Below are 23445 nucleotides of genomic sequence, written 5' to 3' on the forward strand. Positions count from 1 at the left end.
CAGCCAGTGCACTGCTGCTGCTAAGTCGCTTCAGTCGTGTCCGACTCTGTGCGACCCCATAGATGGCAGCCCACCAGGCCCCGCCATCCCTGGGATTCTCCAGGCAAGAGCACTGGAGTAGGTTGCCATTTCCTCCTCCAATGCATGAAAGTGAAAAGTGAAAGGGAAGTCGCTCAGTCTTGTCCGACTCTTAGTGACCCCATGGACTGCAGCCCACCAGGCTCCTCCATCCATGGGATTTTCCAGGCAAGAGTACTGGAGTGGGGTGCCATTGCCTTCTCCGCACAGCACAGTGCAACTTGTCACCAAGCAATGGGATGGGAAAGGGAAGGAGACTGATACTGGTTATGCGGTTTGATACTGAATTAGAAATTCTGCCTTTGTTATCTCATTTAACTCTAGCAATTATCTTCTGCCTCATAAGGTTGTTGTTTTTCATTTTATACATCATAATAAATGAAGTTCACAGAAGAACATAGTAGAGTTGGGCTTCAACACAAGTCCACAGTCCTTTCAGTATAGAACATTCGAGTAGCAGGGGCTTGAAGACTGGCTCTCAATCCTCTGGCTTATTAAAAAGGATATCAAACATGTGGAAAAGGAAAAGAGAAAACAAATCATTTAAATAACGCTGGAGGAAAATATAAAGGATGGAGAATGAATGATTGTGACTTTGAGGAGGAACAGAATAGGGTGGGGGTGGGGAGTCACATCACTGAAATAATGCAGATAGTACAAGAATGACTTTCCCAGAGATTTTTCAATAAAAGAACAACATCGTATATCCCACAGGAAAAGGTTGGAGCAGCTGAAGAACACCAGTCTAAAACTGTCATGTAGCAGAGTGACCTACCTGCATTGGCCTGGGATATCTAGTCCACCTTTTTGTGAAACTGATAGACAAGGAACCCTTCATGAGTTTAATATATGTGCAGATATACAGGAGAAGTTTGGGGGATTGGAAGGACAAGAGGCATGAAGGGGACCTATTTGGTTGCAGGAATCTGGAGAGAGGGCGGAAATTGTAGGTAAGGGATAAGTGGAGATAAAGAAGAGAACAATGGACAGGAAAGGACAATATCTGATACACACAGAGGAAAAAAGGGAGGAGAATTCCTTGTGTTCATAAAAGATTCTGTAAGACTATGAAACCAAGCGGTGCTGCTTCAGGACCCAGTGAGAGAGCATGGCCAGGGGTGGAGAAGGAGCTGTTCTTTCCCATCCATCGTCTCCTCCGGTGACCTAGGACCTTCAAAAGACCATCACAGAAAACTATTGTGCTCAACAGGGTGTCATTTTAACAGAGGGTTCCTGCAGAAGAGGCCAGAATAAAGACAAGGTGCAATGAGGACAAGGCTGGGGGACAGAATGACTAGTCTGATGGCCTAGCACATATGAGGCTCCAGGAAATAATGGGACGTTTAAAGGGGTGGATGAAGTCCTATGTAAACAGCAAAAACTAAGATTGATCACATTAAGGTGTTATTATTAATGCGTCTTGACTTCAACCCATAAACAAGTGATGGCCTCCACACAGTTTGAAGAATAAGGGGCACAAAAAAGAACAAGAAATAGAGGAAATGCAATGATAAACATGACTCCCACCCCAAAGAAGAGAAAATCAGTCATCCAAATGGAATGGGTTTCTTTGAAAGGTTTGCTATAACCGGACATTTTTAAGTGAATGTTGATGACTATTTGATGGAGATTCTGAGGAAATTATTAACCATTATCTATCCAGTTCCACAGACCTATTAGTCTCCCTTAATATCTGCCCCTCTCAGAGTTCAATCCATTACTAGCTCCTCTTGGTTTTACCTCCATGATGACTAGGTGCTCGGATGAGCTGGAATTCAGAACACTTCCATCCCAAGCTAGTATAATTTTTTGAATATGTTATGGTACATACACTTCTTGGAAAGACAAAGAGTCTTTGATCTCTTAATCTATGTTCCATAATATTCCATATCATAAAATTTTCATTCCCAACAAAAATAATTGATCCCAATAATTATTAAAATTTCCTTTGTTCAGTTAATTAGACAACTGAATTCCACAAATCCCAGAATTTTTGATAATTTTTATCTATCAGTATTTGAGGGATTAATCTAGTGTGTCTAGATTCTCGGGAGGCTCAAGATCAAATGAGCAAATATCATGTGTAATAGTTTTTCATGTTCCCAGCTCCCTTATGATATGAACGTTATCAATGACAACATCCCTGTGTATGACTGACCCATATTTGGACTTGTGGAATGTGGGCAATCAGAAATATTTCCACATTCCACACTGTAGTTTTTCCAAAAACAAAGTGTAATGGTTTGATTCCACCATGATTTCTGTTTCAAACTCTGGAACTGTCCCATGGAGCTAGATCAGGAGCCCATGAAACTGAGCAGGTCTTTCAGATGGAGAGAATTTATCCTACCACACATCAAGTTTAATTAATAAAGCTAGATTCCTGGGGCTTCCCTGGTGGCTCAGTGGTAAAGAATCCAGCTGCCAATGCAGGAGACATGGGTTCGATCCCTGGTCTGGGAAGATCCCACATGCCACAGAGCAACTAGGTCCATGCGCCATAACTCCTGAGTGTGTGCCCAGAGCACGGGAACTGCAAGTGATGAAGCCCATGTGCTCCTAGAGCCTGTGCTCTGCAACAAGGGAAGCCACAGCAATGAGAAGCCCCCACTCACTGCAACTAGAAAAAAAGCCCATGTAGTAATGACCCAGCACAACCACAAATAAATAAGTTAATAAAATAAAACTAGATTCCATTCAGAGGAAAGAACTATTTTTTAAGGACTAGAGTCTCAGTCATAGAGGTTGCCCAATACTACTACTACTACTACTAAGTCACTTCAGTCGTGTCTGACTCTGTGCGACCCCATAGACAGCAGCCCACCAGGCTCCCGCCCCTGGGATTCTCCAGGCAAGAACACTGGAGTGGGTTGCCATTTCCTTCCCCAATGCATGGAAGTGAAAAGTGAAAGTGAAGTCACTCAGTCGTGTCCGACTCTTAGCGACCCCACGGGCAGCCTACCAGGCTTCTCCATCCATGGGATTTTCCAGGCGAGAGTACTGGAGTGGGGTGCCTAGGGAGGAAATTGACATTGTAGAAGAAAGTTCCTCAATCTTCTAAATACTTTATATTTCTTCCTTTCATTATTTCTTTTCATAAGAAATTCAAGAAGGCAGGTCACCCTTATTTTGCCACATCTTTTCCTCTTTCTTTTCTTTTTAAATAAAGAAAGGAGTCCTCAAAGGCTAAGCTTAGATACTTCATACAGAGCTTGCTGTACATTTGCTGGCCTGGGAACTGGAAACCAAAAGTATGGCCCCAGTGAGGTCAAAATTTAGTACAAATCAAAGCAGAGAAGCTTTGAAAATACCTACATTCTCCATCCACCCACCCCCAACCCAGACACACAGACTTAGCAGTACTCTCCCACAGATGTAAAAAGAATCAGGACTTCCCTGGTGGCACAATGGCTAGGAATCCACCTGCCAATGTAGGAGACAGTTAAGTCCCTGGTCCTGGTCCAGGAAGATTCCACATGCTGCAGGGCAACTAAGCCCATACATCGCTACTACCAAGCCATGTGCCACAGCTACTTAAGCCTTCGTGTCTAGACCCTGTGCTCCACAACAAGAGAAGCCCCCCTGGCTGCAACTGGAGAAATCCCAGGCAAAGTAATGAAGACCCACTGCAGCCAAAAATAAGTGAACAAGATTATATATATACGTGTGTGTATATATATAAAGAATCAAGAAATTCTCACCCATATAGCATCCTCCTCAACTGAGAAGTCCTGTCCCAATTGAAATGTTTATTTATGACTGTCAGAGTTGAACTGAGGCTACAGTGCAATAAAATCCCATAATGTCTCATACTTTTTGAAGAAATCTCACATGCATATTCTTTTTAAACAAGCAATTTATCTGATCAGATCTGAGAGATAAATGGACATTGCTGAGAGAGGTTTGAGAGAAATATCTGGCTGGAGGGCCCCCAGAGCAAATGGCACATTTCCCATTTGAAAGTTGTTCCTTGAAGGCCAACTATATGTCAAACATGTTCTTCTTCACTTTTCTAGATGGAGAATTTGTCTTTGGCACTTCTAACCAACCTCCTCTACTTCCCTTCCCCTTGCTGGTAACACATTCTGTCTCCTACCCCTAAGAAAAGTCACTTTCAACATATGACCAGATAGAAATCATTCAGCTTTTGATGACGTGAGTTACCTGTCATAGAAGTATTTTCATTTGCTGCATTGCCCTGTCAAAGGGAATAACAGGCCATGGAGCCAATTTAGGGAATTCAGCTTCACTTATATAGAAGAGGGAGTGATTTGGTCAGAGGTCTCCCCAGTACTGACAAAATCCTAAAGCTATTATCTGCAGCTAACACACAACTTCTGAGTACCCAGAATGTTTCTAAGCTTTGGTTCCCAAACAAAAACTGTAGATACCTAAGGTAAACAGCTTTAGTTCTTTAAATAGTTAATTAAATAGGTGATTGCTTGTTTAGGGATCACTCACCCCATGTTGGGCACTCTTCTTAGAGCTTTTACCTGTTTTAACACATTTGTTTTCACCCATGCAAAAAAGTCTATGAGGCAGGTACTATTATTTATCCCTGTTCTATAATAAAGATCATGTCACGTGCATATGTAGCCTGTCCATGGGATTCTCCAGGCAAGAATACTGGAGTGGGTTGCCATTTCCTCCTCCAGGGGATCTTCCCAACCCAAGGATCAAAACCAAGTCCCCTGCATTTGAAGAGGGACTCTTACCACTGAGCCACCTGAACCTGAGTTACAGAGAGGGTAAGTAATTTGCTAAGAATCACATAGCTGGCAAGGGGCTGAGATGGGATTTGACCAGAGATGGTTTTTCCCAGAGGGGCTATGAAAATCCCTTACAGGACTAGCCAGGGAAACCAAATCTCATTCTTCTGAATGAGACCCACTCATTCACTAATTCATCTTCTTAAGTCATAGGATATGAGCACTCACCCCATAGTATCACTGATCCAGGACTCATCAATCTTCACATGAGAAAGTTTCCACCCGAGCAGCGCAGACCGAAGGAAAAACAATGAATTCAGAGTCAGAAGGCTTGGGCTCAACTCCAGCTCTGTCAGTTGCTAAAGCAATGGTCTTCTGAAAGTCACTTAGCCTCTCTGCACCTCAAGGTCTCCATCTATAAAATAGCTTTTTATTCTCCCTATTTTCAATGCAGTTCTATAGTCCCTTCTGCAGAGAAATGGAGTCCACTCTCCAAATTACTTTTCTAGGTAGAGTAAATTCAGGGCACACATGGGATCAGAACCTAGACTTCTGGAATCAAAGATACCACAGGACAATAAGGGGTGGAAGCAGGTAAAGGAAACAGTATGAGAAATTCACAAAAGAACCAAATTTTCATCAGTAATGCAAGACCCAGAAGGAAAGCAAGTGAAGTGTAGGAAACGAGTAAAACTGAAAATTAACATGGGTGAAAAATAGATGAATTAATCAAGGCTCATTATTTCCACCTCTATTAGAAAAGAAAATTCATTATTCGCTTGAGTGAGACCCAGGACACAGTGATCTCTCCACCTCAGCACTACCACAGCCTTTTCTCCTTTGGTCCAAACCCTTGACTGACACTTAACAACTACCCTCTGAAGAGGTGCTTTGATTGCCCCCTCCTGGCCCATGCACAAAGGAATAAATCTTCAACTTGAGGCCCTTCTTGAGCTCTTATCAACCTATGATGCCTCCATGTCCTGCACTGGGGCTCAAATCTGTTTAGCCTCCTCTGTCAGAATGTTTAGCTTAATCCCAATGGTACCCATGAACCCAGACTTCAGATGTCCTTGGGGTCCTTGCCTCATCTGTCTGAGGGTCAAAGCATCCCTTCCTTAGCATAACTTTAGGACGAATATGAACTTGGTTCAAATTCCAGCTCTTCCACCCAGCATGGCAACCTTAGCTATGTTATCTCTATGAACTTCAATTTCTTGTCCCTAAAATACAGGTAATACGACACCTGATAGACTTATCAGCAGTGAGAAGTGGGTGTCTGATACTTAGCAGGGACTATAAAAGTAATAGCTATTATTTTGTGTTCCAGACCCGTTATCCAGGAAAAGACTCCCAACACACACTGCCTCTGATGGCCAATTGACCTTCTGTGACTTATTTTTCCTGTTTGACCAAAAGCTCCCTAAGGGAAGGGACCGTCATCATCACCATCTCTGTATTCCCAATAGCATATGACTGAAAGATGGCAGACATTCAGTCAACAGTAGACTGAAGCATCATTATCTGAAAACACAGGTCCAAACTATGTCTCTGCCTAGAAATTCAAGCATATTATTTTTCTAGCCATAATTAATGATCAACGATTGCTTGAGTTTTACTTTCCATCAAACACAACATTTAAAATGGACCCAAAAAATCATTAAAAGGAACAAAATTGGCTTTCCATCATTAAAATGTATATCAAGGAGAGAAAAATATGAAAAATGCAAAAAGTCAAATTAGAGAGTAAAAGATTCGTTAGGACCAAAATTTCCGTTAAAGATCAAAGTGATAGTAGGAAATATAAAAAATGAAGAAAAGAAAAATTTTTTTTAAATGCTCCAAGATTTTAAACAAAGGGGAAAATGTATTTATGAAACCTTGACTAGTGCCTGAGAGAAAAATGAAAGGTGTGATTTCAGAATTTCACCACAAACCATATATAGATGCTATATGGTTTATATATATATGTATATATATATACATATAGTATATATATTGTTGTTGCTCCCTTCGCACGAAATTTTCTGGAATCTTTGTGACTCAGTCTCTGGCTGTCTTCAGGCATCTGCTCAAATGACACCTCATGAAAAGGCTTCCTAGGTTATTTGACATGAAAAAGTGCCCACAGCCAATGTCACTCTCCAGTCCTCACCCGAATGCCTCTGTCCCATGGAACTTACCATCTGCCACATTACATATTCATCAGTTACTCAGTCTCTCCCTACACACTGTAGAAGATAACTACCATGAAAAGAGGAGCTTTGTTGCTGGTTACGCTCTGTCCTTGAGCAACTGACTACAAAACCATGGGTACTCAATAAAAGTCTGTCCAATGAGTAGTCTCTTTATTAATACAAATATTAATAACTATGCATGTGAAGCATTTAAAAACAGTGCCTGGCACATAGCGGGCCCAGTTAGCCATCGATAGTGAGAGCAGGAGTAGCAGCAGTTCTCTCGGACGATTTAGTAACAAACACCTTCTGCCTCTGGGGACTACAAAAAGTAGGAAGATTAAGCTAAGGGGATGGGGGAAGCAGCTTCGAAGTCTCAGCACGGAGCTATTAACTCTGTTGAGGGTGTACTTCGGAATGCTCAAAATGCTCAGCAGTACAGCGTGGTCAGAAAGCTAGTTTTAGTGGGATTGGGGGCCTATCTGTATAGGCTGGAAAGCACAGCTGGAATCAGGAAGCTGGGGGTGAAGAGACGGCACAGAAGTCTGGGGACAGGGTGTGGCTTGATCATGAGCAGAGGTTCAAGGTGCAGCAATGACTGAGTCCCCCTTCTTACCTCTATCGACCTTCACTTGGGCAGGCTCCAGGCTTTGAGATGTCAAAAACGTGACGCCACCCAGCCTGTGTAGGAAAAATAATCAAGGCTCACCTAAGGCAATTTGCACATTAGGCAAGTGTGTGTACTGCTGTGTTGCCTGTATATTTAAGGAGGCCAATTTGAAGGGGCTTTCAGAAATAGGGATTCATTGGGCTGACCCTTTTGCTTCTAATGTGGGTCCAGGAAGAGATGCTCCTGCATCATTCATGAGACCATCATAATCTCTTACCTGGATGACTACCCGGCACTGGGTGACCAACCAGGCAGGCTTGCCTTGAACTGGAGAATTTCCCGGATGCAGGCCTTTCAGTAATAAACCCAGCCAAGTTCCCGGGCAAACCTGCACCAGTTTGCCACCCTCCCACTGCAGTGCCTCCTGACTGGTCTGTGCTCACGCTGCAACCAGAGTAATCTTTTCAAAATGAAATCTGACCTTGTCTCCTTCTCAACTAGTCACACAGTCAACACCCCCCAGTGGCAATCTCCCTCTTAAGACAAACTACAGTCCTTAATATGCCTGGAGATGCCTATGTGATGGGGGTCCTGCCTATTTCTGCAGCAGCATCTCATATCCTGCTGCAGCCACGGTTCCCTACCAGCGACTCACATGCTGCCCACTCCCTCCCGTTATGGAGGCTCTGTGCATGCTGTTCCCTCTGCTCGGACCACGAGCACCATCCTCTTTCACCCAGTTAATGTGTAATCATTTTTCATGTCGCGGTTCCATTACTGTCACTTGTTCTGAGAAGTCTTTCTTGACTTCCCTGAGCACACAAATCCCCTTCTCTCTGCCCTTCCAGTGTTGCATCCACTACTGTCCATGCTTACCCGTGTCCTAACCCACACCCTCTCAGCGGTCACTGACACACACCGAGAGCTTGTCACTGCCAACCCCTGTGCCTTTGTACCCGACAGCTTCTGTCTGTCCACACAGCATCCTCCCTAGCATGCAGGCTGGCGTGGAAGAGACCAGAGTGCTCAGAGGGAGACCAGGCTGACTTTGGGGCCATGATATAAAGTCCAAATTTTATCCTTAGTCCAATGGGAATGTATTTGAGAGTTTTAAGCAGATGATAGACATGCTCTCATTACATTTTTAAAAGGTCACTTGGGCTGCTATATGGAAAACTGACTGTGAAAGGGCAGGCAAGGAAACACAGATAGACAGAAACCAGTTGGGAAGCTGGTGCTGTAGCCCACGTTATTTTTCTAGAAGGGCTCATTGCAGAAGTGCAACTGAAAGCATAATAAAAAAGTGGCTATTTGTAGGCACAGCAGTTAGAGCTTTCAAGTTCAGGGTCAGCTCCAGACCAGCAGCTTTCCTGAGAAGGCCCTCTGAAGTCGTCTGTTTCATACAAGTTGGTTCTTGGGGAGTGGGTCAAAAATCTTACTCTTTTTACGTATGCAGTAGGGATGAACACACAGCACATAACCTGATATGCCGTCTGTTCTATTAACATTTCATGGTGGCGGTGGGGACAGCAATTAGAGACAAGTCTAATGGAGAAAGACAATGAAAACAAGGGTGAGAAACACTCTTCTAGAATATCAGACAGGCAGCTATCCTTCTGAGGACCATCAAGCACTCTTAAGCTGGCCTGGGATGGCCCCTGGCCTCCTGGACCATTAGGCCTAAAAATGCCCCGTCAACTCACATTTCCTCAAAGCGGTACAGACACTGACTAATTCTCCCTGGGAAGATGGTCCAGTAAGATACGATGCTCTATTTGCAAGTCAGCCTTTCTAAACACAGATACTCCTGTTTGGATGCTCCCGAGACGTACAAGTGAAGGAAGTTTCCGGAGTTGAATAGGGGAATGCAAATACTCGGCAGGATCTCCAGTCCTGTTTCATGTTTTTCTTTCTGCTAAGACTCCATCTACCTCAGCCTGGATGAATGCTTATGCTGCCAGTACATCCCAAGCATGAGTGTCTCCTCCCCTGAAAATCCAGGGGGGAAAATGATTCCTTCTGTTGAACTTTCAGAGCACGCTGTAGACATAATATGAAATGCTACTCTTTCTTGAGCACCTGTGGCAAGTATTATGCTAAACATTTACCTGAATCATTTGATTTACTCTTGCCTATTTACCCTTAATCCTATTTCACAGATAGAAAACAGAGGCTTAAAGAATGGGAGAAGCAGACTTCTCTGGTGGTCCAGTGGTTAAGAATCCAGATTGCAGTGGAGGGGACACAGGTTGGATCCCTGGTCTGGGAAGATTCCATGTGCTTTGGGGCATCTAAGCCCACGTGCTGCAACTACTGAAGCCCATATACCTAAAGCCTGTGCTCTGCAACAAGAGTAAGCCACCACATGAGCTGAGAAGCCCAAGCACCACAATTAGAGAGTAGCCCCTGCTCACCGCAACTAGGGAAAGCCTTTGTGCAGCAACAAAGACCCAGCACAGCCATAAATAATGTTTTTTAAAAAAGAGGATGAGCTTGCTCTATGACATATAGCAACTGGATGACAGAGTGGAAATTCACCACGAAGCAGCCTCTTAACTGCTGGACTGTATCTACACTATTAAACCACTCACACCACTGAGCGGTGAGTGTGATCAGGAGTTCTAACCAGTAGTTCACGTGCCTCTTTCCTCTATGACTTCCAACATAAGTGACCAGGTGTCATGAAAAAAGAAAGAGTTCTATAATTAAATTCTATTGTATAACTTTGGGGTATTATTTCTGTGACTCAGCTTCCTCATCTACAAAATGGAGACAATAAATGCCTACCTAATATGTTTGTTGTCAAGACAAAATTAGATATAATTTATGACACACTTAACCACAGTTTCTGGCTCATAGAGGCTCACTTAATTGAACAAATATTAATTGCAGGCCTAAGGAATACCAGGGGATTCCCTGGTAGTACTGGTGGTAAAGAACGCGACTGCCAATGCAGGAGAGAAACACTCTTCTAGAATATCAGACAGGCGGCTATCCTTCTGAGGACCATCAAGCACTCTCACTCAAACCCAGTTACGAGACCAGGGTTTGATTCCTGGGTCAGAAGATTTCCTGGAGAAGGAAATGGCAATCCTCTCCAGTATTCTTGTCTAGAGAATCCTATGGACAGAGAAGCCTGGCAGGTTACAGTCCATTGGGTTGCAAAGAGTCAGACATGACTGAAGCAACTTAGCACAAGGAATACCAGGCCACATGATGGGCTCTGATGTTAAGAAAATAATAGCAGTGCTCTCAGGCATCCAACACACTAGGACTTTAAAAACGCTTTGGTTGCTCTCACTTCTTGAGAGTAGGGACTATGAGCTCTCCACCCCTGAATTTTCAGCATTTCGCAATGCTTAGCATCAAATGGTACTCAACAACTTTTCAGTGATGAGTGATAATGGTTTACACAGCTTTGGAGACCCTACACATGGGGGATGATGAATGATGGTGCCAAGTCAGCGAGTGTTGTTTATCAGACAGTTGATATAATAACTGAAAGTAAAGCACAAAGATATCACTCCCAGAGGTTTATGCCTTCAATCATTTAAGCACAGAGCCACTACTAAGTAATCCTCAAAATACATCCCCATAGCAAAATTGAATATATAACCTGAACAATGCAGAAATAATAACACCTAAAAACATTCCAGAGGTGAGGAGAAGAACTTTCAGAAGTGTTAACTTTCAAAAAAGGAAGTCAATTGATACTATCTGAGGAAGAAAGCTCATAAAAACAATAATATAATTCATAACAAGGACTCCGGCTTCTTAATAGTTTTCATGATACTTCAGCCATAGAGAGATTTTTTAAAAAGAAATAATGTATCTTCAAAAGGGGTAAACTTATTTGAAGTTTGACTCTAGTTTCAATTCTGTTTCTTTTAACTGCTTGAAAAAATTTTTTTAATTAATCATGTTTATTATATACATCTCTATTCAACTTTATAAAAGTATTTCTACCTAAATATCCATTCATGCTAATAGATAGATAGATGTCTGAAATGAAGTTCACTAAGTTTAATGATGGAAATTGTTAAGAGATAATTTTTTAAAAACTGTTATCTTCATAACTTTCTGCCTTATTTGAAATCTTGATAATCAACATATAGGATATTTTTAAAAGTGTGTTCCTTAAAATAAAGGGAGAGAAAATACCAAGGTTTAGTTCCATTTTTCCTGGTGGCAATATCAATCATTGTTCTTTTCTTCTTTGTACCTTTTCTATTTTTTTACATTTCCAAAAATGAGTTTTAAAAGGGTTTTACAAGAGTCTGCATTCATGATTATATTTCTTTCAAGTTAGACTTTAAAATAGGTAGAAAGCACGTTTTTTACTTATGTTGGAAATGGTATCTTTAAGATGACTTGAGAATCCAATTTGCAAAGCAGAAGAGGCTGGATTCTTTTGAATGCTCTTTATAAATGTAATCCACTTAAATAAACAGAGTAGGGAGCTAATGAATGGTTATATGTGTGTTTACGTTTTCAAAGGTTTTTACACGGAGAATACGAGATTATGAAAGAGATTATGCAAAGCTTCATGATGTCAGATTCTGTCTGGTGGAGTCTGTAAGACCAGGATTGCAAACTAAGTGGCTTTCCTTGTCCCTTCTTGTTTAAGACATGATTACTGAGTGTCAATATCTGCTTGCTATGTAAATGATAAACTAGAATAACCTAGTTCTTACCCTCTAGTTAAGAACAATAATCTAAAATACACAAAGGGTCTCAGAGTTGTGAAAGGGACTAGTTTCTGTGAGTGTTCTGGGGAATGGTAGATAAAATATCTGTTTAGGTTTAATAGAATGTGCTCTGGTGACATTCTTTTCACTTATAAAGGTTTGGGAGAAGAGTTCGGATTCTGATTTATTCCTTAAAATAATTCAAAGAATCTACTCAGTTTCTTACAGTCTAGAAATTTAGGGAAAATGGAATTCGGTATTCCCTGGGTTTTGTATGATTATGTTAACATCACAGAGTTTTTTCAATTCAGTGAACCACTTGGCAGTGAAACCGTTAATCATTGTCAATTCCATTTAGAGAAAATACATTTTTGTTGCCTTATTTTTTGAAAATGTCTTCCTTCAAAGACAGTTTGTAGCCAACAGGGTTTTTTTTTGTTTTTTGTTTTTTTTTTAATAAAGGAAGAAATTTTTCATAAAAACTTTATTTGCAAAGTGCTTTAAATCCTATTACATTCTGTCAAAATGTGTGTTGGCATTTTTCCAGTTGAGGAGTTAGTAATATTTATATGGAAAATGATGAAATCTAGACTTTAAAGTAAATTTAGAAGTTATCTGTTTCATCCCAATTCTGGATTCTCTCTTTCATTGAATCTTTGTGAATGGACATCAAAGTTCAACTTGAACTCTTCTATGGCATATTGTTCTCTACCCCCCAAGGAAATCATAGAATGTCAGATAGCTCTAAATGTTAAAAACAACAACAAAAAAATTCCCTTATTTCAAGTTAAAATCCATCTCCATTAATATCTCTTCATGGGAGCTTGTTCTTACTTCTGGAGCTGAAATGAGTAAATTCAACTTCTCTTCCATCCATTTGTCCTTTAAACACCTGAAAGACAGTCCTGTTTCCTAAGACATCTCATCCTGACTAAAACACCCTAGTCTCTTCAAGTCCTCAAATGCAGACGCTTTCATCCTTGAAACCCAGTATACCATCTGACTGTCCCTCCGTGTGTCAAAGTTTCCACCACAAAGCTGTGAGCACAGTTAAAAACAACTCCTCCAAAAAGGCCAAAACTTGTTCCAGGATTCCAAATACAATTCTTGCAATGGTCACTTTAAGTCATTAGATGGACACACCCTAAATATCTAAATTCTATCTTACTCTTTGCCTATTCTGAGTTTCAGTTTCCTTGTTTTTCCATGTTTTTCTGCCTTTGTAATTCTAAGGACAATTCTTAAATTACTCTTGGATGCAAGCAACTGAAACTAATTTTGGCCATGTTAACAAAAAGAGAAGCATATCCAATTTCATGAAATTCATGGACAATTTCATGAAATCAGAAAAAGAGCAGGAAAGCCAAGAGCAAGAAGAATAGGAAGCAGAGACTTCCAAAGGCCACTGGGACAGTGTTCAGGGGCTGTCCTTGGAGCACTCTCTGTGACTTGACTCTCTCACTCTTAGTCACTACCACCCTTCAACCCTAAACTCTAAATTCTTGGGGAAGAGGCTGCAACTGGCCCAGCTTGGATCAGAATGCTATCCCCAATTTAATTAGCCCTGTCCAGGGACAGGGTCTTATGTATATGAAGCCCATGCTTATATATACCCTGGGGTTATTTTCAAAGAAAGGAAAATGAATGAGAAAAAGACAGGTATACCAAATTACTGTGCTGCTAAAGGAATGTTCAGAGATACTAATCAGTGTTTATTTTCTCCTTGTATTTTTCCCTTTTGTTTGACCCCCAATAAGGCAGGTGTCAGAAGTGGGATTCATTGCATCAGGAGAGGCATGTGGCATTGAGAAAAAAGAAAACAGCCTGAGAATATTTCTGGGGTTTTGTTTCCCAAAATCCCAAACACTTAGAAGAACACTAGGAATTGCTTGAAGGAGGTAAGAAGGAATAATATTAATGGACACAGAGAATCTTGAAGAAACAAGGAATATTAGTTCCCAGGGCTGTTGGGAAAGGAGAGAGGTAGGTTGATGGATTCTGGAGGAAGAGGGGCCAGGCCCTGCTTCCTGTCAGTGTCCCTAAGGAGGCCACATGCCCCTGACCTGTGTGTGGTAGACCTAGGCAGAAAGAATCATAGGAAATGTCACCAAAAGAATCCTGTGGACTAAAGATGACCTGAGTAGCAGCCCCTGAGAGAGCCAGAGGAGCAACAACACAGAGTGCTGCAGTGTGAACTGTGTGATCAGAGGCCTCAGTGACCACAGGGTCTCCTCTCCCCACGCTGCTCCCCTGTGTCAGCTTCTTGGAGCCTTGCCATAGCTCTGGGATTATATGTCTATGACCCTAAGGAGGACTGAGAATAAGTTTTTCATAAGACTTCCTTCCTCCCAGAAGGAAGAGGCTTGAAACAGACATGCACATGGTTTGAAAAAAAAATAATAAAGAGATGAGATATTTTTATATACTTGTCCCTGTAGATGGAGACTCTCATCTGCTCACTTGAAAGGAAAAGACAGGAGCAAAATGAGAATTGAGTAGCTCTGCGTCCTCCCTCTCTGTGAACTCTGACCTCACTCAAGCAGCAGCATCTATACATCAGGCACTGATTGCGCTGTTAAAAACCTTCTCTTATAAAAACAGCCTTAGCAACTTTTTTTCAAATCTTCTTGTTCATGACCTTGGTTTTCCTGATGCTATTCTCCTGGGTCCATGCCATACTTCTATATGTGTCATCTTAGACAACATACCCCTTCTCTCCTCTTCTGTGAATTTCTTCCTTCTCAGATGCGAATTGAGCACAAGCTCCTAGCAACCACTTGGGAGTCTTCAGCTATCTCCCCTTTTCGTTTTGTCATTTGCCCAGGTTTTGACTGTGATATCAGAATTTCATTTATCTTTTTATAATTTTTTATTTATTTTGATAAGAATACAATGAGCAATCTACCTTCTTAAATTAAGTGCACAGTACAGTATTATTGACTATAGATACAGAATTCTGCTTTTCTTAACTAATTCTGCCTTAGTTAAGATAGTTAATCCTGCTATCAGTGCTGCAATTTAGCAGCGATTGCTGTATGATTTAATTCAATATAACATTTTTAAAAAGACCAAGCCCCCAAAACAGAGGCTGAGAGTTGACTGTCCTTTCATTTTTGTGTTTGGCAGGGCTGTCTCTTCCTGAAGAGAGGTTGAGTGATGTAATGAAGAAAGCCCAGGGAGTCTGGTGACCTGGATCTATTCTTGGCTGTGCGGCTGACCATGAGTGACCTTGACCAAGTCACTTTTTATCTCCCTATCTCAGTTTTCTCCATTGTACAACTAGAAAAATATCTTGTCACTTGCCTAGAGAACAACCTGGGTACAAGATTTGTAAAGGAGACAGGACACGTTGTTGTTTTTTTTTTTTCAATCTGTCAACTTTATGACACTAAGGTATCATGGAGTTTTGGGTCTTCAAGTCATCATGAAAAGTAAAGTTAACCTTTGTTTTAAGAGCTTTAAAGAAATCAGAACCAGCTTAAGACAGATCAGAAAGTGACCTTAACACAAGGATGATATCCCCTATTATATGAGATGTACTCCCTTCATATTTATTTGAGGGGTGGTAGGTAGGAAAGAGTGGTTTCAGAAGCCCAGCTGATCTCCTGTAGTGGAAGGTAGAAGATGCTGCAGCAGAAACAGAGATAAAAGGAGACAAGGACGTTGGCAAATGGGGACAGGATGGATGCCAGTTCTGCAGATGAATTCTGTTTTCTGCAGACTTGTGGGCTTTTAACAAAATTATTTGCAAAGCTTTTTGAATATGAACTAGGCTTAGAAAATTTTCTAAAGTGGCTGCTTTATCTAAAAAGAGAAAGTAAAAATAATTTTAATGCCTAAAAACAGCAACTGCTTTTTACTGAATCCATACCCAGAAACTACACTATATTTATGGTTTGTTCTGCTTTGAAAGTTAAAAAATATTAAAGCTAGGAATGTTCTCTGTGGCTTAGAAGACACAGACAGAAGGTAGAATGCAAGTCCAGCAGGTAGGGTAAATACTACCCTGTTCCATTAATAGCCATATCCTTCAAAAGCATGGTAACCTCTCCTAACCCTGATTTGCTCGTCTATACACAGAAGTATAGCACACTTACCTACTGCCCAGAGGTAACCAAGGAAAGGAGTTTAAATGCCCTGTATTAAGCACAGGATGGGCACAGAGGAACACACACTCATACTCACTGCCTGCTCTTGGAAAAGACTTTGATGATATTTTTCCCAGAACAGAGCATCAGCAAGCTATATGACCTCCATGGTATAATGGTGAGATATTGGCTTTATGAGTACTCACAGATCTAAGATCATAGGGATGAACTTTCAATCAGTCAGTAGATCAGTGCTGCAATGTACCCTCTGAAAAAGGTTGACAAAGATTTTATTTGTGTCTCCCAGGGACTGAACACATTCAACATAACTACATTTGCCCTATAAGAACAAGATCATGCAACACTAAGAGAGCACTTGTCATTCCACAATACGTTGCCCACTCTAGCTCAGCAATCTTTACAGCACTGAAGAGCAGAAAACCAGAACGTAAGACTCAAGAGAATCCAGAACATTGGAAAGAGCTCTCGGAGAGCAGGAGGCAGCTCCATGATCCTCTATGTGCTGCTCTGAAGGGTTTTCTCTTGGCCACAGGTGATGCTGCTCTTTCAGAGAATCTCACTGGATCATTTGTGCAAATGTCCAGGTTTGGGAAACTGTATGGTTTACCAAAACTACCATGATCAGTGGACCATGGGAGTGAGCTTCTCCTGAAAAGTAGACAGAGTCTCCTCTCTCTGAAACATACATGTTTTTCCTACCATGTTTCACAGAGGAAATCACTGAAGAAACCATCTTAGCCTGGATGAGTGTGAACAGACACTCATACGGGCAAAAACAGAACAACCAAAAAAAAAAAAAAAGAGAGAGAGAGAAAGAGGAAAAAAATCAACAAAAACAAGGCAACCATAGCTAAAGAAGAGCAGCCATGTCCTTCTCTGTTGGTTGGATTTTTAAATACTAGTCTGCAAGACATCTTGTGTTCTTTGTGCTTCTTTCACAAATAGGTGCTAGAGAGCTCCTACTGGGATGGCAGTACTAATACCTTGACAGAATTGTGGTGCCTGATAAGACTCTTAAGAGCCTCCTGGACTGCAAGGAGATCAAACCAGTCAATCCTAAAGGAAATCAACTCTGAATATTCATTGGAATGACTGATGCTGAAGCTGAAGCTGAAGCTCCAATCCTTTGGCCACCTGATACGAAGAGCCAACTCATTGGAAAAGACTCTGATGCTGGGAAAGGTTGAGGGCAGGAGGAGAAGAAGGTGACAGAGGATGAGATGGGTGGATGGCATCACTGACTCAATGAACATGAGTCTGAGCAAAATCCAAGGGAAGCCTGGTGTGCTACAATCCATGGGATGGCAGAGTTGGATACAACTCGGCAACAAAACCACAACAGCAGCAAGCACCATATGTGTCTCCTGCCCTGCACTTACAGCCGTATCTACCACCTGCCCCTCGGTCAGCCTTCTGACTGCATTTGCTGCTCATCCTTTAATGCCTACATTCTGATGACCCACATAAATATTAAAAAGTCCTACCTACCAATCTTCATTCTGATTGCTGGATAGGGTGCTCAGAAAATTCCCTGGAACACACCATGCCATCACCAGGGACGCAGAAACTGCAAACCACGAAATTCATCAAATTGCCACTGCCTGTCCTCGCTCTACCATTCAAGGATGCTTCAAATCCAGTATCTAGAAATCTTTTTGACCCAACTGCCCTCTGGACTCAAAAATTGGGTTTCGAGTTTGTTCTAACCATTAATCTTTGTTTTCTCCTCGTTTCCAATGAAATGCCCCTTATTAAGTGGAGCATTTATCACACCGTATAGAGGCCTAATTCAGGGGGTCACCTTACTCCCACCTACTCTACCACCTCCTGAAATAAGACACAACTGTTTAACTGAACTGACCTGTTTCAGGACTGAGAGAATGACTCAGTGAACCAGGGCAATGCTTTAAATCTGTCCTTTTCTTCTTTCTCATAGATTGTTCCAATCTGTGTTGTTATTCTTGTTTTCTCTCTCCCTTTGTGCATCTCTAATCTCACAAACCCTAAGCAGAATCTCCTACAGCTACCAGCTCGATTTTTATATATAAAACCTCTTCAGAAAAAAGAAAGGAAGTGTTAAAGAGCAGAATGAGGGGTACCAGAATATGCTACTGCAAAATATGCCTCTTTGGCATATGGATTATTTTGAGTTAAATACCACTGAATAAAAATAAATAAATAAATACCACTGAGCACCAGCAGATGCAGGAAAACTCTGAAACCAATGCACATGTTTTCCTTTTATAAGGAAATTTACATTTATAAAAGAAATTTCTATTTGAAAGAGGTGTTTCCTTCTCTCACACACTAGAGAGGACTCAAAAAAATTTTTTTTCAATATTCATTGATTAGTTGTAACAAATGTACCATAGTAATGTAAGTAATCTAAGATGTTACTAATATGGGAAACTGAGTGGGGCCTATGGGAACTCTCTGTATTATCTTTACAATTTTTCTGTAAATCTCAAATTGTTTCCAAATAAAAAGTTTATTTTTAAAACAATGCTCCAGTTAAATCATCCCTAAGGCCATTACTGTCTGCAGTTGTTATTTAGTCATGCCTGACTCTCTGCAACCCTATGGACTGTAACCTGCCAGACTCCACTGTCCATGGAACTTCCCAGGCAAGAATACTGGAATGGGTTGCCATTTCCTTCTCCAGAGAACTCAACTCTTATCAATGGAGAAATAACAGACTGAAATCTGCATAACCTAATTAAACAACCCTTGTTTACCATAACATTTCCAGGTTACTTTCTCATAACTTGCCTCGCCCACCCAGAAGCCCCAAATTCCTTTTCCTTTCACTTAAAATGATCATAAGCCCAGGTTCTAACTGCCCTTTGGGGTAACTCATGTCTGAGTCTTCCCACATGTAAGCTCCACACACATCCTAATAAACTTCTGTTTGTTTTTCTCTTGTCAAAAAAAAAAAAAAAATCTATCTCCCTCCAAAACATTACCCCCAATAATCTGTGACTCAGAAGACCAAGGTAAAATGCATTTAATTTGAAAGATGTTGGTCCTCAACAATGATCTGACAATTTAGAAAGGAGAAACAGATACGGCCCTAATAAGACAGAACACAATACAGGTCAGTTTCGATTAAGGTAAGGATACAGATGAATTGGTTTAAAAAAACAAAAACAAAAACCTCGCCAATAGCCTGCTTTCTGCAGAGGTGAATTACAGAGGACATTTCAGGAAAGCAGAGTTGAAGTGGCCTAAAGGAAGACCAACTCTCTGGCCTACCCTAGCCTCATACAAAACTATGGTATTAGGTGTTCAAAATCTAAAGAAATATAGATATAAAGATTATTCAGGGACTCATTATACAGCTAGCCAGAGAACTTGAGACACATAAGTGGGAGGGAATAGTCCATTTCCCAGAGGCTTGCTTTCATATGTTGACAAGGTAAGGAAGTTCTCAGCCTCCTTTCCATCTTTCCATTCTAGTAGTTATATTACAGGGCATACAGACGACTGCTTCGTTAGCATTTCTACACAGACACTAAACACAGGGGTGTTTCAATTCCCTCCCATGGCCAGCCTGTCGGTGCAAGCTCATATTTGCTCCGTAAGGATACAATTCCCATGGTTTAGCATCTTTACAAGATCAAGCAAATCAGATTAATGGCTATAACTTCAACAACCCACAGGCTGGGACCTGCTGAGACTAAAGGTGATTTTTAACACAGTGCGTCTAAAAATAATGCTCCTGTTAAACAAAGTCCCAGCAAGAAGGTATGAGTAATCCCCAAACATGATCTATCAACAGTAGAATCACTGTATAGTATTAAATATCTCTGATAAATTTTCACAATTATACACACCAGGTTTTAATAAGAAAACCATTAAGGGCAAGATCATCTAAAATACCACTGCCTGGGATGACAGGCATGAGTCCAAAGCTTTAACATAAAATGATTTTGAATCAGCACATGGGAGGCAGGAGAGGAGTGTTTCTGAATCCTCTATCAAGGATGTTTACCTTCATCACATCAAGCTCTAGTCTGTTCCCATCCTGTCCAACCTTCCTATTTTGGGGACAGCTCTACAAATTTTATGTCTAGAGAGTAAAGAAGCCGATACACCCCCAGACAATCATAGGTAGGACCCAAAGGACCCCATCCTCTTAGCCAAGACCTTCATTCTAAACAGTTAAGTCTGTTACCAAGGACTGATGAATAACAGTTCTTCCGTGTGGATTCACTATGGAAATAAGGAGAAGGGATTATCCTCAGGTTACACAGCAAGATGGATGTGAATGTAGACATTATGAAGGCACTGAGAAGACAAGGCCTGTGATAGGAAGGAATAAAGCCAAGACAGAAATAAGGGCAGAAATAAAAGAATTCAAAGGTATAAGGAAACAGAAAGCAAACTAGCAACCAGAAAAGCATTCAAATCTCAGAAGCTGGGGGTAGACCAACTTCCTCACCACAACATTAGAGTCTGGTCATGGCTCAGTTATATTAGCCACAGTGTTCATTTTTGCTTACAATTCTTTCTAGCTGGGTTTCCATCCTATACAACAGACCATACCCTAATGAATATTGATAATATACTCTAAATTTCAAAGTATCCCCAAAGGCAGTTAAGACTGTTAACTTCTCCTTCTACATAAGAAAACTAAACCACAAAGATGTTCATGTTTCCTACATGAACAAAGAAAAACACATTAGAGAATAAAAGTACTGTAAAATACAAATTCTTCCATGCTGGCAAGTTAGAATTTCTTCTATTTCCAGGGGCATTTTTGAAGTAGTTTTGCTTCTTCTGGGCAGAAGCCAACGCACTCACTAGTGATTCTCTGAAAAGCACAGTTTACCAAGTCAGTGCACTGAACACCCTGGGGAGAATGAGCAACCTAGGATAGGCCCAGAGGTCCAAAACCTTCTCTAAAGCTACATCTCTAATGTGTCTTAACAGAGCTTGCCAAGCATCTGCTCAGGTGGTGAGAGAAATATCTGTCCAAACACATGCCACTTCTCTAAGAGTCTTATGAGGAGCCTGAAGAGTGCCATCCCCCACTGGGATCATCTCTGAGACCAAAAAAGGAGGGAGAAAGACAACAGGGTAAAAATGTACTTTTTAGGGACAGAACACTGGCCTTTATTATTCTTGTTGGTAAGTATTATTAATAAAAGTTACATTCATTCTTCACTCACAATGTGTCAGGAACTACTGAGCATTTTAACAACATCCCCTATGAGGCAGGTAATATTATCCTCATTTTATAGACAAGAAGCTAAAATTCAAAAGGATAGTGACTTGCCAAAACCCACTCAACTAGCAAGTGGTTGAATCAGGACATGAACCCAAGTGACAGGTCTCTAAGTTTAACCATTGTGATGCACTGCCTTCCGACTTTTATCCATTGTTTTCCTCCAGTGATGACCCTCTGCTCCTTTGTTCCTGCAGATATCTAAAGGAGCTTAATTCATGGGTCCTACTGCACTAAAAACACAGTTGAGAAAAACAAGACTAATGATTATATATGGCTGACCAAGAAGATCTAGGGCTTTCATAATATTTTTAAGGCTCTGTCTTCCATAATGAGTTAATCTGATATGCAACCCTTGGCTTTGCTGTCTTTCCTCCTAATGGTAAAGAAGCATGAGAGCCAAGTGATCTTGGGGTTAGCCCTAAGAACAGCTGAGCAATGATTGTTGAAAACCAAAGGTGTGCCCATAACATAAATCTCTCCCCAGGAGCTTCGATCCCCAAGAAGACACAGCACATGCTGGCACACACCCCATATAGAGCCACTGCAGAAGGAAGTCAGATGCTAAGCCACTTGACCTGATCCTCCTAAGGGATCTGAGCATTCACCTCTCCATGACCGAAGCCCCCATACTGCACAGGCTTGCATCACTGGTCCACAACTCTGCATTCAGCCCATCAAGAATGTATGAATGCCAGTGCCAATGTCAAATTCTCCAGGAGCCAGCAAGCAGTAGTGTGAATGATTAAAACAAAGGGGTTTTTTGTGGCAATCTCAACAACCCAAAGGGGGGGATAAAGAAACTCCTCCCATTCAACCCCGTTCCCAGCTACTTGTCCTTGAGTTAAAGGAGTACTTGGCTCTGGCCTCAGGTGGGGCAAGCTCATTGCTTATTATTTGGGGGTCAACACTTACATGCCTGAACAGAGTCTGCTTTTGCAGAACTTGAAGAGCTCTGATGGAGGAAGGGAAATGTTGATGGCGGTGGTCGTGGTGCTGTTGATGATGATGATGATAATGAAAGAAGAAAATACTGATAGTGAATGCCACCTATAAATATAAGCACAAAGCAGCAACAGATAGCCTTCTGGTCACTCCCAGTCAAAACCAGGAAGCAACTTCCATTCCCAAACCAGCCCCATTTAAGTACTCCCCCTCAGAACTAAACACACCCAGCTTCAAAATACAGCGCTGCATCGCTCCCTCCCCCACCCGCCCTTCCACCCTTCCTGTGCCAAGGTGAGAATGAGACTGCGCTGGCGGGTCGAGAGGGCTTGGAGTTAACAGACAGTTCTGTAATGAGGAGCGTTAGGAAGACCAGGGTGGAGGGCCCAACAACGCACTTCGGAACCTCTTAGTTGCGGAGCTGGAAGAATGGACGCAGTAGGGAAGAAAGATAAGGTAACTAGGCAAAACAGATTTGACGCCTCTTTCCTAGAGCCCTACGGAGCAGGCAACCTTTGGTCGGGAAGGAGAAGAGGCGGGGCAGACCGCCAGCAGGACGGACAAGGCTCTCTTTACCTGACCAGGTGCAGCAGCCGTAGCCGCAGCGAGGATGCTGCGCTTGAGTCCGAGAGCTAGAGCCTGAAGCTGCCGCGGCTCCGGCCTCCGTCGAGGCCCCGCCCCAACCCCACCCCCAAACGTGAGGCCCCGCCTCCCCAGCACGCGCTCGCCCGACGGGCTGTTTGGGGGAGGTAAGCTACGGACTGATCGGCAGGGCTGATGACCAATGGAAATGCGTAGCGGCTCCTGGGAGGGCGGATAGCAAGGCGGGGTGGAAGGCGACGGCGCCCAATCAGGAGCAGAGCGGCAAGATTATTGGGCAACGCATATCCAGGCTGCTGGGT

General features: G+C 41.9%; 1 protein-coding gene across 16 annotated transcripts in view; it reads right to left on the reverse strand.

Annotated features, from left to right (window-relative positions):
• FMN1 (formin 1) overlaps nucleotides 1–23236 on the reverse strand; it is a 498278-nt gene extending 475042 nt beyond the window's left edge. For 8 of the 16 annotated variants that reach the window (XM_044925241.2, XM_025295966.3, XR_006542923.2 and 5 more), the window contains exons 1-4: nucleotides 23120–23187; nucleotides 22514–22594; nucleotides 7581–7645; nucleotides 5016–5047 (exon numbers count right to left, since the gene is read on the reverse strand). The gene's annotated coding sequence lies outside the window, so the exon portion shown is untranslated. Of the gene's footprint in view, nucleotides 1–5015; nucleotides 5048–7580; nucleotides 7646–22513; nucleotides 22649–23119 lie in introns of those variants that run through there. The other 8 variants (XM_044925245.2, XM_044925244.2, XM_044925243.2 and 5 more) reach the window with 6 other exon arrangements.
• Nucleotides 23237–23445: the final 209 nt, after the last annotated feature.

This window comes from Bubalus bubalis, chromosome 11 (assembly GCF_019923935.1).
Source record: "Bubalus bubalis isolate 160015118507 breed Murrah chromosome 11, NDDB_SH_1, whole genome shotgun sequence".
In the NCBI taxonomy this organism is placed as follows: domain Eukaryota; kingdom Metazoa; phylum Chordata; class Mammalia; order Artiodactyla; family Bovidae; genus Bubalus; species Bubalus bubalis.